Source organism: Camelus bactrianus, chromosome 11, assembly GCF_048773025.1.
Source record: "Camelus bactrianus isolate YW-2024 breed Bactrian camel chromosome 11, ASM4877302v1, whole genome shotgun sequence".
Classification (NCBI taxonomy): domain Eukaryota; kingdom Metazoa; phylum Chordata; class Mammalia; order Artiodactyla; family Camelidae; genus Camelus; species Camelus bactrianus.
Window position 1 is genome coordinate 34,629,554 of NC_133549.1, and position 13,882 is coordinate 34,643,435.

Consider the following 13,882-nt stretch of genomic DNA (forward strand, 5'->3'; position numbering starts at 1 on the left):
AGCAGAAACTGGTTTTCTGACTTGGAAGCTGGCATTTTCCATAAATAAATCCTCTCCCAAGGGCTGAAAGATAGGCGGCTGGATGGGTCTGATGATTAATTTTCCTATTTTTCTGAGAATGGTATTTTCCTCATTTATAACTGATCAGAGTCTTCTAGTTCACTTCTCTGAGGGGTATTTGCCTTTAACATTGAGAAGTTTCAGGTTTTTTTCTGATATAGAAATTTCAGAGGAATATTTTAGTGATGAGGGTGGGAGAAGATTCATATCACATAGACATTTCTTATTCTTTCATGGCAAATTGCCCTGTACACGCACACACGTGCATACACATGCACAGACAAATATGGGCAGAGTAATTCTTCAAAGGAAACAGGAACCCCAGTCAGAGAGCCGAATTAACCCTGCCTCCTCTTATAGTCATCATTTCTGCCTCATTTGTACCAGGAATATCAGGTCTCTTAGCCCAACTCCTGTAAATAAAATAATTTCTTTCTGTGACAGATCTCGAACTTTAAACATTTTTAAGCTGATTACATGTAATAAAATAGTTGCTTAAAAAAAAAAGAAAAAAATAGCTGCTTAATTAGGAATATATTTGTCACTACTTAATAATTGTCATATTTAGACCATGTAAAGATAGCTTTTTAAAGAGGGAAATAAAAAGATGCTATTAAGAATTTAACTGAATCAAATCAAAGTGTTAAGTTTTATTGGAGAGGAATGAAGAGCCCAAATTGGAATTGGTTTTATGGGCCTCTAAGTCCTTCTTCAACAGGGGCAGGAGATGAATTTGAGGGAAATGCAACCTGGCTGGATTTGCGCTACCTGCCCTGTGTAGCAGTACCAAGTTGGGTCTGGGCTAACACAAAGCCAGTGCCGGTCCTATCTCCTCCCCCACTTCCCACATCACTCCCAGCTTCAGCTTGCCATTGATGGTTTGCACGTCCCCATCTCCATGTCAACTCTAGTCAAAGCCACTCTTGTGTTCTGCTTGGGCTAGTCTGACAGCCTCCTAGCCAGTTCCCACATCGGCTCTTTTACCACAAACCCATTCTCCACATTGTGATGACATCAGAGAAGGAGATCTTCTAAGGCCTTTCAATAACTGCCAGTGGTCCTTAGGATCAAATCCCACGTTGTTACCATGACAATGAGTTGAATATAGCCAATGATTAATTTCTCACTTTCCTGAGAACAATTTGTCTTCCTTGCTATGCAAAACCACTGTGAGCCATCAATCTCCCTCTCAAAAATGCCAATGGGAAAGCTTAATACATTTAGAGTAACAGAGCCAATCATCAAATGTTGGTGTGTGTCAAGTCAGTATTTCCAGGTGAATGTTAATTCCACCACACGGTACTTATGAAACAGGATGGTGCCCACCTAGTGAGACAAGTTACCGATGAAAGTGAGGGCAGATGCCCTCCATGGATGATCCACTATTCTTCTGAAAGCACTTATTTTATATTTTATATATAAATGATCTAATTATTTCTGAAATATTCCTGGATGTGTTACAGTTGTCACTGGGCTCTACAAAAACACATTATTATGAACAGTAGTGAGGTGAGGTGATCTCAAATCAAGCAAGACTTCACGTCGATGCCACCTATTAAAGAAAATTTTAATTGCTCTTATTGCAAATGATATTTCATGATTTGCTATTACTACTATTGTTGTCAGTAACAATGGTTTTGAAACATGAGTAGAGCACTTTGTGGATTAAAAGGATCTTTGCATACACTATTAAACTGTATTAGATTCATACAACCATACTATAGACTTTACATAGATTCTAACCTATAGGTTAGATCGAGACTCAACAAAATTTTTCTGTCAAGGGCTAAATAGTAAATATTTTGGCCTTGAGGGTCATATGGTCTCTCTGTTAACTGTTACTCAAATCTACCATTGTATCATGAAAACAGCCGTAAGTAATAGGTCAATAAATGGGTATGCCGTTAAAACTTTATTTACCAAATCAGGCGCACGCTAGATTTGGCTTGTGGCTACTGTCGGCTGAATTTTGAGTTAGATCATGCCAGACCATCATCCTTCCTTTTGTAGCTGTGGAGCCTGAGGCCAAGGGGTTAAATGATTTTCCCAAGTACATATAGTGAATTAGTGAAAGAACAAGGATGTGGTCCCTGCCAGCTAGCTCCCAGTCTGGTCTTCCCTCTACTGAACTGTGATGACCAGCATACAAGTGGAGTGTAACCCTGGGGCATCGTGCTAGGTGTCTGAAAGGTTACATTACTACAAGCCTGCAGATCCGGGCCCTGGTCCTAGATTGGCTTCTCTTTAGATGTGAGACCTTAATAAAGTCACTTCAACTTAGCTTCTGTCGATTCATCTAAAGAATGAAGAGATTGGTTGAGGAATCTTCCTTCTGGCTTTAAAAGGCAGTGTTATTAAGATAAGGGATGGGGAAGGAATATTTCATTGTGAAGTATTCAAACTGATAATTTCTTACAAATTTTGGAGAATTTATTTACATAGAAGTCATTATTAACCAAACAACAAATATTTACTGAGCCCATTATGCTGTGAAAAGATGGAAGAAACATACAACATAGTCTTTGCCTTTAAATAAGTAGCAGTTGTGAAAAGCAATTTCTAGCACTTATAGAAAATGAATAAATAATCAGTGTGCAAGAAACATTGGTTGGTAGAGATGGTAAGTCCCTTTGGATGTCTGGAGGACAGACATCAGATGAGAACAGCAGCTGTCAGAGAAAACCACATGGAAGGTCTGGGTTTAGAGGATGAACGGTAGGGTGGCAGTGAAGAGAAGCACTGCAAGGCTGACAGAGGCAGGTGTGAAGACCCATGTATAAAAGCTGCTCATATGTGTTGCAGCAAGTCAATGGGGTTGATTAGGAAAGATGATGTGGGCTGGGGGAATATAGGAAGTATTGATTTTGTATCACTTTGTTACTAGTTGGAATATAGCACCATTTAAAAAATACAGCACAAAAATGTGCAGCTTTGCCATTTATCACAGACAAGGCTTTGCTCCTATTAGTGCACACCCGGGAGGTTTGCCTGGATTTCATCCTATTTTGAGCCTTGTAGTGAGGCACCTCTTGTGGAGCAGTTGAGCATCCATGATCATTTAGTCAGGTCTCTCATCTCAAATTTTCGAGAAGAAAACTGACCATCTCAGCTTCCTTTCTGGTTGTGTGATGAGGGGAGGGCTTCATTCCTCCCATCCCTGAAGGTCCTGAGATAGGAAAGATGTGGTTTTCTTCAATCCCTTTAAGCTCATTTTCTCAAACAGAGAGGCAATTTAGATCAGGGCACTTTGGTAATTAAAGCAAATTCTCTTCAATCACCAACGGTACTTGGCTTGTAGTGTGTAGGGTTAGCTGTTTCTCAACCTATGTGTTCCACCACAAGGTTCTCTAATCTAGATGTCCCCCAATTTTCCCCACCAGGCTTTGAGATGACCCACAAAAAGTCAACTGGAAAATGTAACTGGCTCACCACACTGTGGAAGGCAGCTATCACTGCCTCCTTTCATCTGCCATGTCTATTTAATCAATATATTACCCAGTTAAAGGGATGCTCTCCAATGGTGAAGCTAATAGTTGTGGGAGCATCTTATAAAAATCAATCATTGTCCTAGGTTCTACTTTTCATACGTTATGGAAAATCCCATCTGATCCTGATAATATTTTTGTATTTCTGTCCTCATTGTATAGATGAGGAAGGAGGCTGAGTTTCACTGAGGCGAACCTGCTCAATGTTACACATAGGTGACAAGCTGCACAGCATGGGTCTGAAAGAGGGCACTTTGGTCCCAGGATTTCATGATTCATCATTAGGTTAATTCAAAAATGTGCTGGAAACCATCATGTTTTGATACATTTAGGTTAATGAAATTAACCCTAAGATAAGTAGAAAGGCAGACAAATATATCCTTAAGGTCATGGATGGATTCCTGGTTGCCATGGAGATAACGCCAAGAGTGAGAGATGTATTGGAAGACAGAGATGGAATGTATCACAGAATTATCACACTGAGGCTCAGAAAACAAAGGCTTTAACTAATTGTGTCAAGGTACACTTGGTCCTCTCTCCCTCTAGACACAGCTGTAAACTGGGCACCTGGAGGCAGCAGGGAAAAGCTAGAGCCCCAGGGAAGCCACCCCCAATGCCACAGTCTCACCCAGCCTCTACATCCCCTCAAGATTTCACATGGGTCATGGTTACCAGTTGGCAGCTTATATATGTTCAGGATCCTAAAGCTGGAAAACTTCAACTAGGGCCCTGAAAGTCTCTCTAAATACAAAGGCTTTATGCTGAGGTGAACTGGGAATAAGGTGCCATTTGAATAACAAGTAAAGCTTAGGAGAGAGGATAGAGCTCAGTGGTAGAGCACATGCTTAGCATGCACAAGGTCCTGGGTTCAACCCTTGGTACCTCCATTAAAAAAAAAGAAGAAAAATTTAACCTTCAGAAAATGATCAAAAATAAACTCTTTAATGTACTAAGGTTTATATTTCAATATAGAGTTAAAAATTAGGTAATTGGGGGAGGGTATAGCTCAGTGGTAGAGTGCATGTATGAGGTCCTGGGTTCAATCCCCAGTACCTCCATTAAAAATAAATAAATAAATAAACCTAATTATCCCCTCCCCCAAAAGTTTTTTTAAAATCAGGTAATGGGAGCAGCATTTATGGACAAATTGTTGATCTCAATAATCTTCAGTTGCCTACTACATAAAATGAGAATGCAAAGTTCTGTCTCATTTTTTGGTGTGAGGATCAAATGAGAGAATGCTCACCATGGGGTCCCTCGGCATGTACTTAATTGTAGTTGTTGTATATGTACATGTTGTAGCTTGGCATGTACTGAACTGTAGGTGGTAGCTTTTGCTAGGAACCAGTAAAGTGTACTGGTTACCTATGACTCATACCAGGTGTGTGATCTTAGCCAAGATGCCTTGTGCCTCAGTTTTCAAATCTGTAAAATGGGGTTAACAATATTACCCATCACATGGTACTTAAGGAAATTAGGCAGCATGTTTAAAGCACTTTGGGCAGTGCCTGCTACGTGGTGAGCACTCAGTCAACTCAACTGACATTACTGTCATCATCACATCAAAAATGCATCTCCTTTATTAATAAGCTTCAGCCCAAAGACTAAAGTCTTTGCAATAACATCTTTTATTTAAGTTTTAAAGTAAAAGAAGACTATTACTGGATAGAAAGGGTCTCTTTTCCAAATAAAGGTCACAGCACCATTCCAGTGCTGTTTCTCACTTTGCCTCCTAATTACTGGGAATGCCTCTTTACTGGCCACCCCCTGCTCTCTGCTGCCATATGTTAGTGATGCTGACTGAAGCAATGACACAAAACTCGCAGAGTGAGAGGGCTATCCAGTTATGACATCTCATACATTTGTTGTATTAGCCATTTAAAAAATATGTATAAATTATTAACTTTTTCCGAAGTGGTATTTGATGGCAAAAGTAGTATCTATGTGGAGTATTAAGTGACTTTTAAGAAAAAAGTTGGATAATTTGACAGTGTTAAAATTAGGCTGTCAAAGATTCTATTTTCTCAGAGCCATCCCTATCCCGCTTCAGTTGTGCACACTATCATCATGATGGTGAGATTTTTCCCCTCTAACTGCAACATGGTAGCCAGTTTTATAGGAAGTAAAGCAGTGATGCCTACTTTTCAGAAAGGGGCAAAATCCATGACATCACTTAACTAGGTGATGATGTTCATGATTAGGAGAAGGCTTGAAATAAAGAGATAAAAGAAAAACAGGCTTTATGGTTCCCTGTTTAGATGTTTAAAAATATTTACTAACCAGTGATTTATTTATTGGCAGGAAGACAGAAAGATCCCTCATTGCAGGGAATGGGGGACTGACCTCTCTTTTGTAATTTTCTGCATTTTGCATTCTCATCCATTAAATATAGAGCATGCATTATTCACCTTTGAAAGCTATTTCAAGGACTTTGTGTGGTTTCCCCTTATAACCTCAGAAACTTCACACATAATTCACTAGAGACAGATAATGATCTAGTGCTTAGGACCAGGAGGTAGGGTCAGACCTGGCTTTTCTCCTTCAAACTGCTACGTGTGTACTGTAAGGTAGTATGACTGGTCTGCATTTAGCTGGGCTCCCCAAATGTTCATTTGTGTTCAATATCATGTATTGAATGATTTCAAAGGGGGTTTATTTTGTGCTAGGTCCTGGGGGCCGTACTCAGGAAACATAAGCTACATCTCAGGTATTACAAAACGGTATTAGAGAATTAAGACTTGTACTTATAAAATGAACTTATTTACAAAGCAGAAATAGACTCACAGACATAGAAAACAAATTTATGGTTACTGGGGGTGGGGAAGGGTGGAGGGAGGGATAAATTGGGAGTTCGAGACTGGCATATACTAACTACTATATATAAAATAGATACACAGAAAAGTCCTACTGTATAGCGCAGGAAACTATATTCAATACCATGTAATAGACTCGAATGAAAAAGAATATGAAAAGGAATATACATATAACATATATTCAGTTATATACACATATAACTGAATCACTATGCTGTACCCCAGAAATGAACACAACATTGTAAACAGACTATACTTCAATTAAAAACAAAGCCTTGTGTTTATAAAAACTTAGAGGACAAAATAACTCTCTACTATCAGGTGTAGATGGAAAATAATTAGATGCATCAGTGAGTGGACAGCAGAGCTGAGCTCCTAAGAGTGCAGACTTCAGCAGGAGCAGTTTTAGGCCTGAATCTCAGCTCCTCCACTAACTAGCCGTGTGACCTTGGCAGCCATGAGAGAGAATACCAAGGACAGCAAACCAGGATGGGTGTTCAGGGAAGGCCTCCATAGAGAAGTGACATTTCAGCTGAAACTTCAAAGTTAAATGTTTAAAATGCTTTTCCAATGAATGCTGCATGCCTTATTTCTCATGCTGCAAGTATATCTGGGCTATTTCTTTATTTTTACTCTAATAATTTTTAGCGAGTACCACTTACTCCTTATTATGAACAATGGTGAAATCAGTATACTTCAGCTTCCTATAGACTTACCTCTTGTCCATCCACTTCCTGATGACAGTGTTTATAAGAGTTTTCTCAGTGCTTACCTTTAAACATTTAAGTATTTTTATATGGTTGGGTGACAACAATTACCTATAAGGCTCTCGTGTTTCTGCATGACTTGTATCAGCTTTTGTTGGGGACAATCTTTTTAGTAATGTTTACATAGCAAATGACCTTGGGATATATAGTGTCCCCCTCTAGAGCAGAGGAAAGATTTATTTGCTGCCCAAGGTAATAAAGATAATGTTTCCCTCTGGGGCAAAGTTTGGGCAAGTTCACTAATAAACCCCTTATGAAAGATTGGGGTTTCCTAAACTCTGGGCTCCTCAGCTATGATGCAGACTCACTGTGTGCACAGCATCAATTCAAGCTGCTCTGCATTGTCTCTGTAGGACTTGGGGGACAAGAGGAACTGATGTGAGCATGATGTTCATGCTGCTTTGCCTCTGACCCAGGAGTCTCGTGCTTTCTGTGAGCTCTGTGAAACTGTGGCAGAATGAGTTGTTAGCTTGCAAGCAAGGTAAAAGCTCACTCCTCAGTTCTTGACATAGAATTCCACTACTTGATTTACTTGCTGTGAAGGTGCTTATACTATTTTCCATTTTTTTCTCCTCCTTCCTGTCCCAACTTTGTTCTGTCATTTCCACTTTGACAGGGCTTATAGAATATTTACATTCTGTTCTGTAACTATAATCTCCACACTTATTTCAGTTTTATCCCCTCATTTCATCAGACTAAGTTTAGCCGTACTTTCTCCACTCAAGCTCTTAGGTGGTTGAAATTTGCCCTAGAGAATCTTTTAGAAAGTCTTCTTCATTCATACCTTGATAGACACCTGTTTGAATTTCAATTGGCATTGACCATTCTGTTACCACATTTTCCAGAGACATGGTATGACTTGTTGATCTATATATACAATGCTTCTTTTGTTTCTGAAAAAAATTATTGTGCTAAATGTCCCTTTACTTCTCTCTCCAGCATGCAAATTTTCTGATCCTATGATTAATGGTGGAATTCCTTAAATTTTAGAAAGGGACATTCTAACTTGTTCCAAATGGCAGGGGAACCGTTACTGTTCTTGAGTTGGATACTGAACTGAGTAAAGGCAGGAGATGGAAGTCAATGCCACCCACCTATCCCATATGATGGCTCAGATTTACAAATGAGTGAACAGTCTTAAGAAATAATGTCCATCACCTAGTGTGGAGCTTTATGTTTTGTCCTCAGTTAAAATCATGGTCATTATTGGACTTAGGCCAGCTGCTGGTTTCTAGGATGTTGCCTCTTATACCCACACTTACAAATGGAAAGAAGTACCAGTAACCCAGTGACACTACCAGCATCATTCTCATCACCCCCACTACCACCACCACTATTTCTGAGTGTTCTTTTGTGTGCTGAATACTTTATTTCCATATTTGATATCTACAGCAATCTTAGTAGAAGATACTGTAAGTCTCCCTCTATGGATGAGGTAACTGGTGCTCAGAAAGCATCAGCCATCTTCTCAAAAATGAGAAGCCAGTAAGTGGGAGAACTAGAATTTGAATCCACATCTGTCTGACTCCGTAGTCCTGGTCCTTCCTGGCACTGTATGTGGCTCACTAAGCAAGGTCAAGGAGGTCACTTTCACCACCCAATGGTAGTTCCACTTGCAAGGTCATTATACACTTTTATTCTTCCAAGGGACACTAAGTAGTGTCAAAAGTAAGTGAGACCCAGTGAACACGCTTTTTGAATAAAAAAGGACAAGAGTCTTAAAGAGGGGGCTATAACTCTTCATCAGAGAATGCATAGCCTCAGCTATATCCCTGTGAATACAGGCCAAAAATCATAGTTGAAAGGCAGCGAGAAGACACGAATTTCTCTTTTTTTCAAACAAAATTTCTCACATATTTATTATGGAACCAAACTCCTAGAAGAAGCCTAGAAAGAAAGAGAAAAATCATTTTCCCAATAAAACATGTGCAACTTTCCAGATAGTGTTAACATTTTCAGCTTGACATGGCAAGACGTTGCTGACTTTGATACAGCATAAATATGTATGCTGGTGCATCTTCAATTCCTTATAGACTCAGCTTGGTTCTTCTCTAGCATTTCTTCTAGGAAATGTAACCAATTTTATTACAAATTTCATCTGAATCCATTTGAGAATGGGATGACTGTGTCTTTGCTTTTTGATCAAGGAATTGCTTGACCCTGACAGTCTTCCAGAAGACATGGCCAGGAAGTGAGTCAACTGCACCCATCATGATGGCAGAGAAAGGGTGAGAAAACACCAATTTCTAAACTTCTTTTCCTGCCTTTGTCTCATCGGCTTTCATTCACAAGTACAGAACATAGTCTAGCAATTCCTTTTTCTCCAGTTATTTTACATTTGCATTCCATTCTCTAACAGCTTGTAAGCTGTTTGAGGGCTAGGACAATGCCCTCTTTTATGTCTCTATATTTTCACAAAGTTTGGCACAGACTGGACACATTACAATCATTTCAACCAGCTTATCAAACGAACATACTGGAGGTAGCATATCTTACTTAAAGGGCAGTAAGATTTGAAGTTAGAGAAGTCTGAGTTTACGCCATCATTTCTCTGCCATTTACTAACTGCGTGTCATATATTTTTTGTATTTTATTTTATTCAAAAAATTGTATTTATTTATTTAATTTTAAAAATTACATTCAGCAGTCATTTTTTATTTACAAATTTAGGATAATGTATATTTAAAGTAAAATACAACATAAAATAGGTCTAACACAGTGACTGACTTAGAGCAGATATTCAGATGCCTATGACACAAGTGGCGTTTTCATGTCAAGTTCAGGAATTACAAAAGTGTGTCAAGAATTCCACTGCTTGTATTTTGCTCTGTTGTCATGACAGCTATGACTAATTATTGTGTATTAAAAAACGGACACTTTCAGCATACATAGAGTAATAGGGACTGGATTTACCCTGAAACAATAACAAAAAAAACCTGAACACAATATTTAAAGCAGCAGTTTTCAAGACACTGGACACTGGACAATGAATAAGACTGATCCCTGAGAGACAGGAGACAAATAAGATGAGTCCTATGATTGTGCCAGGTTATTGCCTGGAGAGAGTTTCCAGGCATTACAGAGAGAGGAGACCCCCAGGTGGGCCACTGTGGTCTCCCTGAAGTAAGAAGGTGGGGTTGAGGAACCAGAAGGGCCAAGGTGGCTGGAGTACACAGAGCAGAGAGCTAGGTTAGAGAGAGTGTCACAGAGAAGAGTAGAGTCCTCTGGCTTCTTCACCTGAGCCACCATAAGCATGTAAAGAAACTATTAGAGTCCAGGGCAAAAAGTATTCAAAAGGATTAGAGTTAACAGTGTCCAGAACTTACACATAGCCAGGAATAATTCTTGCTCTCACCAGCCAAATGAAAAACATTGTAATGTATAGGGTGTTGGTTGGAAAACTCAGGAGTTTTGCCCCAGTTTTGTTTGCAGAACAAAATTAGCCCCAGACTAAACACTACCCTGGTCCTACCTAACAAAGATTAATAGCAAGATCCAAAAGGCTCAAACTGTTTCTAAGTAATGTAAACGTATCTTAGAACAAAGCTCAGGAATATTTATAGGAATACAAAAATTTCTAGCACCTAGAAAGATAAATTTCACAAGGTCAGCATCCAGCCAAACATCACTAGCTATGCAAAAAAGGAAGAAAATAAAATTTATAGTGAGGAGAAAAATCAATCTATCTATGACTCAGAAATGACTAGATAATGGAATTAGTAGTTGAGATCATTAAAACAGTTACTGTAACTGTACTTCACAAGAAGCTGTTGAAAAGATTAATCATGTTAAGTAGGGATGTGAAAGATATAAAAAGATCTAAATCAAATTTCTAGAGATGAAAACTATAGTATCTGAGATGAAAAATACATTGGTGGGATTATCAGTGGATCACATACTTCAGAAATAATGATTAGTAAATTGGAAGACATAGGAAAGTATCCAAAATAAAACACAGAGAAAAGTCTAAACATGAACAGAACACAAGTGAGCTGTGGGATAGCTTCATGTGGCAGAAAATACACGCAACTGGATTCTTTGAAAGAGGGGGAGAAATGGACCAAAATATATTTGAAGAAGTAATGACTAAAATTTTTCCAAATTTGATAAAAACTATAAATCAACAGTTACAAGTTTAATAGACCCCAAGTGCAAGTGACATGAAGAAAACAATACAATGGTATTAAATAATCACATTTCCTAAAATCAATGACACAGAGAAAAATCTTAAAAGCAGCCAGAGGATTAACAAAGTGGATAAAGTGGGTACAGAGGGAATGTACCTCAAGATAATAAAGGCCATATATAACAAGGCCACAGCTAACGTCATACTCAATAGTGAAAAAATGAAAGCTTTCCCTCTAAGATCAGAAACCAGACAAGGATACCCATTATTGTCACTTTTACTCAACACGGTATCAGGAGTCCTAGCCAGAGCAATATGGAAAAAAAAAAAAAAAAAAGAAAAGAAAGAAAGAAAGAAAGAAAAGGCATCCCAATTGTAAAGAAGTAAAACTGTCACTATTTGCAGATGACATACTGTACACAGAAAACTCTAAAGAATGCACCAAAAAAGTGTTAGAATTGATAAATGAAATCAGGAAAGTTGCAGAACACAAAATCAACATACAAAATGCTATTGCATTTTTACACACTATCAGAAAGAGAAATTAAGATCCCATTTACAACTGCATCAAAAAGGATAACATATCTCACAATAAATTTAACAAGAGTGTGAGAGACTTGTACACTGAAAACTATGAGACATTGCTGGAAGAAGTTGGAGACACAAATAAATGGAAAGATACTCCATGCTTATGGACTGGAAGAATTAATACTGTTAAAATGCCTTTACCATCCAAAGCAACCTACAGAGTCAATGCAATTCCTCAAAATTCCAATGGCACTTTTCACAGAAATAGAACAAACAGTCCTAAAAATTGTATGGAACTACAAAAGATCCCTAAGAGTCAAAGCAATCTTAAGAAGAAAGCTGGAGACATCTGATTTCAAACTATATTACAAAGCTATTGTAATCAAAACAGCATGGTATTGGCATAAAACTGACACACAGATCAACAGCACAGAATAGGCAGCCTGGAAATAACCCATGCATATATGGTCAATTGATTTTTAACAAAGGAGCTAAGAATATACAATGGGGAAAGGATAGTCTTTTCAACAAATGGTGTTGGGTGAAACTGGACAGCCACATGCAAAAGAATGAAACTAGACCCTTATCTTACACCATAACTCAAAATAGATTAAAGACTTGAATGTAAGACCTGAAACTGTAAAAATCCTAGAAGAAAACATAGACGGTAAGCTCCCTGACATCTGTCTTGGCAATGATTTTTTTGGATTTGGCACCAAAAGCAAAGGCAACAAAAGCAAAAATAAACACGTGAGATTACATCAAACTAAAAAGCTTCTGCACAGCAAAAGAAACAATCCACAAAATGAAAAGGTAGCCTACTGAGTGGGAGAAAATATTTGCAAATCATATATCTGATAAGGGGTTAATTTCCAAAATATAAAGAACTCATGCAACTCAATAGTGAAAAACAAGCAATCCAGGCAGAGGTTCTGGAGAGATATTTTTCCAAAGAAGCCATATAGATGGCTAATAGGTCCATGAAACATCATTAGTCATCAGAGAAATGCAAGTCAAAACAATGAGATATCACCTTGTGCCTGTTAGAATGACTACTATCAAAAAGCCAAGAGATAACGAGTGTTGGCAAGGGTATGGAGAAAAGGGAACACTTGTGCAGTGTTGGTGGGAATGTGAATTAGTGAAGACATTACAGAAAACAATATGGAAGTTCTTCAAAAAATTAAAAATAGAACTACCATATGATCCAGCCATTCTACTTCTGGGTATATATCCAAAGGAAATGATATCACTATATCAGAGAGATATATGCAGCCCCTCATGTTTACTATAGTATTATTTACAATGGTCCAAACATAGAAACCACTGAAATGTCCATTGATGGATAAATGGATAAAGAAAGTGTGGTACATACATAAAATGGAATATTATTCAGCCATAAAAAGGAAGGAAATTCTGCCATTTGGGACAACATGGATGGACTTTGAGTACATTATGCTAAGTGAAATAAGTCAGACAGAGAAAGACATATACTGTATGATCTCACTTATGTGCAGAGTCTTAAAAAAAACAAACTCAAAGAAACAGAACAGATTGGTGGTTGCCAGTGGCAGGGGGTGGGGAAAAATGAATGAAGATGAAGGTGAAGTTCTCACTCCACATAAAAAATTGTAACTATGTAAGGTGATGGATATGTTAACTAACCTTATTGTGGTAATCATTTTGGAATATATACATGTAACAAATTATTATGTTGTACATCTTAAACTTAGAGAATGTTGTATGTCAGTTATATATCAATAAAATTGGAAAAAAGGGATGTGTGTGCATATTTGAATAGACACTTCACCAAAGAGAATATACTGATGTAAAACAAGGACATTAAAAGATGCTCAACATCATTAGTCATTAGGGAACTGTAAATTAAAACCACTGTAAGATACCACCATTTAAAATAGTTAAAATGAAAAGAAACTGACCATACCAAGTGTTGCTGATGATGTGGGGAAATGGAAAGTCTTAGGCACTGCTGTTGGTAATGTACACACACTTTGGAAAATAGATTGGTAGTTCTTAATAAATTAAAAATATTCCCATCATAGGATCCATTCTACTCCTAGGTATGAAAGCATCTAACCATAC

The 13,882-nt window shown here is 38.0% G+C and overlaps 1 long non-coding RNA gene across 1 annotated transcript in view; it reads right to left on the reverse strand.

Annotated features, from left to right (window-relative positions):
- Positions 1-13,882, reverse strand: part of LOC141579093 (uncharacterized) — a 205,605-nt gene that overhangs the window by 62,826 nt on the left and 128,897 nt on the right. The gene's annotated exons all lie outside the window — the stretch shown is intronic.